Source organism: Mandrillus leucophaeus, unplaced genomic scaffold (genome assembly GCF_000951045.1).
Source record: "Mandrillus leucophaeus isolate KB7577 unplaced genomic scaffold, Mleu.le_1.0 Scaffold4, whole genome shotgun sequence".
NCBI classification, from domain to species: Eukaryota; Metazoa; Chordata; class Mammalia; order Primates; family Cercopithecidae; genus Mandrillus; species Mandrillus leucophaeus.
The window spans coordinates 13,901,614-13,905,954 of record NW_012104253.1 but is presented as its reverse complement, the minus strand read 5'-3'; positions in this window follow the sequence as shown (position 1 = coordinate 13,905,954).

Sequence of the window (4,341 nt, the reverse complement as noted above, 5' to 3'; positions counted from 1 at the left end):
TTTCCGATGCCGCGGGTCGCTACGAGGGGAACCCAGGAGACAGCAGACGCCCGTCCCCTCGCAGCCGCTGCCGCAGCCCCAGGAGCCGGGGTGCGGCGGCTCCAGAACTCGGACGCAAAGACGAGTCTCTTTCCCGCTCTGGCCGCACGGCTCGCTCCTCGCCTCCTCCCCCTTCGGCGGGCACCGCTAGTACCGCGCAACCAAACCGCCCCCTGCTCTACCGCCGCCTCCTCAGGCCGCTCCGCCCACAGCCAGCAAGGTAAGGGAGCCATTCGAGCCGCTTTCGCTGATTGGGCACAGGGCGCGCGCGTCTGCCAACGCCGGCTCCAATTGGGCACTCCGCTGTGACGTTTCACTAGCCGCCCCGCCCCGCTCCTGGAATTGTTGTTGCTTGGCGGGGAGGCAGGAGAGGGAGGAGCGCAGCCACTCCGATTGGTGAGACCCAACGTTCTGCCCCGCCCATTTCCTCTGGTGCGCCCGCGCAGTCAAGACCTTCCCTTCCCTGACCTCCCCAGAATGGTCACACCCCTTATTCCCCAGCTTCGATCTGTTAGTAAACAGTGTCTAGTAGTCAGGAGGCGCTCGGGGTCTCTGATTGGCTACTGCCGAAAGAGGCGGGGAAGGATGATTGGAACATTTGGTCCGCCAATCACCGTGGACAGAGGAGGGGCCTGGAGGGTAGCGCTTATAACCCACGTGTTTGCAGACAAACCTAAGGGTCCCGGCAGCGATATATAGTTGTGTGATCACTTGCAAGACGGCGTTCCCTAAAAAGGTCTTACTCGCGCTAGTGAACCCTAAAGAAGTTAAAGCGGAGTGTTTGTGCTTAAATAACAGATAGTTCTTAAACGTTACAAAAATTCACAGTCCCAGCTCCCGATGAGGAATTTTGCAAAGAAGAGACATTTCCATTTGGTACAGGACTCTTCCTAGACACCGAAAGGATACAAAGATTAACAAAATAGAATACAATTCCTCCCCTAAGCAGCTTTCAATAGAACGTGAGAAACAGACTGTGTGTATACACAAAAGAGCTATAAAGCAGAATTTGGAATAAAGCAGTCGTACAAAGCGTTAGAGAATCTCGCACGGATGGCAATAATTATTCCCAGACGAGGAACTGGGAAAAGCTTTTAGAGCAAGGAGGCATTTGAGATAACCAACGTAGAGGATGGCTAAGAGAGAAATACCAGCAATAGACATTTCACACAGAGACAGTAACTGTGAACATTGGCCTACAGCAGAGAAGGCAAGGGTGGTTTAAGTGATTGATAAGGTTAGATGAAAGTTTGATGTAAGAGATACAGCTGACCAGGTGAGATGTGGTAAGATAATGGAGAACTAGGGATGCTGTGCTGAAAAGTGCAGATTTTTTTTAGTACACACTGATGACCTGAAAAGAAGAGGAGAGAGATAGCAGGGCAGGAATCCTGCTGCAAAGATAGAACTAAAGGGAACCTGATTTCTAGTAGCAGACACCAGAATGGGAAAACGCAGAAACTTAAAGATGTACAGTTGGACGTAATTCACATAGACGTGATCTTTTAAACTAAGCATGGATTGGATCAGGAGTCAACACACTTTTTTTCTATTAAGGGCCAGATAGTAAATATTTTAGGATTTGCAAGCTGTATGACCTCTTTCACAACTACTCAACTCTGCCATTGTAGCTCAAAAGCAGTCATAGACAATAAATAAAAGATGTAGCTGTGTTCCAATAGAATATTTTTTATGGACATTGAAATTTGAATTTCACATGGTTTTCGTGTACCATAATATATTTTTCTTTCAATTATTTTTCAATCACTTAAAAACATAAAAACAGGCTGGGCGCAGTGATTCACACCTGTAAGCCCAGCACTGTGGGATGCTGAGACAGATGGATCACCTGAGGTCAGGAGTTCGAGACCAACCTGGCCAACATGGCAAAACCCCATCTCTACTAAAAATACAAAAAATTAGCCAGGCATGGTGGCAGGCGCCTGTAATCCTAGCTACTCAGGAAGCTGAGGCAGGAGAATTGGTTGAATCCGGCAGGCAGAGGTTGCAGTGAGCTGAGATCACACCATTGCACTTCAGCCTGGGCAACAAAGCGAGACTCCATCTAAAAAATATATATATATAACAATTCTTAGCTCAAGGGCCGTTAAAAAACAGGCAATGAGCCAGATTTGGCCTACAGGCCATAGTTTGCAGACTCCTGGATTCGATTGCTGTGAAAGAGAAAACACAGAAGCCTTGCAAGTTCCTTCAGGTTGCTGTCACAGCTCCCTGGGCTTACCTGCCTGGAACATTTATCACTACACTAAGCCATGACTGCTTGCTTACTTGTCTTTCTCCTGCAAAAGTCATGTGCTATTTGGAGCCAGGCGATGACTGTGTGCAACTGTTCATTTGTTCACTCAAAAACTTTTATGCCAGTTATATACCAAGTACTGTGATAGGTGCTAGAGACACAGTGGGAGCAAAACAGATTCAGTCCTTACTCCTATAGAACCTACAGTCTAGCAACAGATATAAATATTATCACATAAAGAAAAATAAACTTTCCATTGTGATCATGCTGTAAAGGAAAATTACAGGGTGCTACAATAGGATGTATCAGGGATGCCTAATATAAGTTGGAGGAGCTGGAAGACCTTTGTAAGTAAGTATTATTTAAGCTGAGTCTTTAAAAATGAGTAGGTTTTAACCAGGATGTGGCAAAAAGTAGCCTGATGTTCACCAATCTCATTTCCTCTTCTGGACACACAGGAAGACTTTTTTTTCTTCCCCTTACCGCCTTTGCAGTTAAGTTATGGTCATATGACTGTGATCTGGCCAATGGGGTATGGGCAGACCCTATTGGTGTGATATATACCATTTTCAGGCCTGACCAGAAAACTTCTTGCATAATCACTCACACTCTCTTCTCTTTCGACTGCTATAACAAAGGCCACATTTTTAATATGGGTATGCCACAGACTGGGAGGACTCTCAACCCCTGAGTTTCCACTTAATTCTTTAAGGAGCCACCTGACCTATATCAGACTGTGATGTGAGCAATAAGTACACAGTTTTAGGCATAAGCTAGTTAGATGGGATGATTTGCTACCAAAGTATAATCTAGCTTTATACTACTTCATATGTGAAATATGGAGGGATCAAAATTTTAGGAAGGTGTCCTGAGGCAGGCAAAGAGCCTACTCTGTTGAGAGATTGAGAAAGTCAATGGAGCCTTAACGCAGTAAGCAAGGGATGAGGTTAGGGAGGTAAGCAGAGGCCCAGTCATGAAGTATGTGGTTGCTCTTATTAATATTTTTGGACTTTATCCTGTGGGAAGTGGGAAGCAATAGAAGGAATTTAAACACAGGAATGATATAATCGTGGTAGTATTTTCAGAAGGTCACTGAAGTTAGTGTTTGGAGACTGCACTGGAGAAGGCAAAATGGGATACAAGGAGACCAGTTAGGAGACTATCACTGTAATCTGGGCAAAAGATGAGAGTGGGTGCAGTAGAGATGGAGAGAAATGGAACGTTTCTGCATTTATATTTTGAACTTGAAGGATTAGATTTGGTGAGTGAGAAAAATGGAAATATCTGAAATGACACCAGCATTTCTAGCATGAGCAGCTGGGTGGATGGAATAGGATGGCAGTACCATTTAATAATGAAAGGGGCAAATTGAAGGAAGAGCACATATGAGAGAGAACGTCAAGAGTTTAATTTTGAGACATCCAGGGCCAGAATCAAGTAGCTATGTGGATATATGAGTCTGGAGCTCTGAAGAGAGGTCTAGCATAGGGATGTAAGCTTAGGAATCACTGGCACATAGATGGCATTTGAGGCCAGAGGTATGAATAAGATTACCTAGGGAGAAGTCTGGGTGTGGTGGTTCATGCCTGTAATCTCAGCACTTTGGGAGGCCGAGGTGGGCAGATTGCTTGAGTTGAAGACCAGCCTGGTCAACAAGGTAAAACCTTACCTCTACTAAAAATACAAACATTAGCCGGACATGGTGGTGCATGCCTATAATCTAAGCTACTCGGGAGGCTGAGGCAGGAAAATCACTGGAACCCAGGAGGCAGAGATTGCAGTGAGCCAAGATCACGTCATTGCACTCCAACCTGGGTGACACAGTCAGACTGTCTCTCAAAAAAAAAAAAAAAAAGAGAAAAGAAAAGAAAAGTTGGAATAAGAAGGTGGAGTAGAGTTAGAAGAGGAAAATCTGGAGAGTTTTTTATCTTGGAAGGCAAAGTATTTCCAGAAGGAAAGAATGGTCAGCTGTATCGGATACCCTAAGATGTCACATGAGGTCTAGAAAGATCCAATGAATTTGTCAACTTGGGTGCCACTGATGA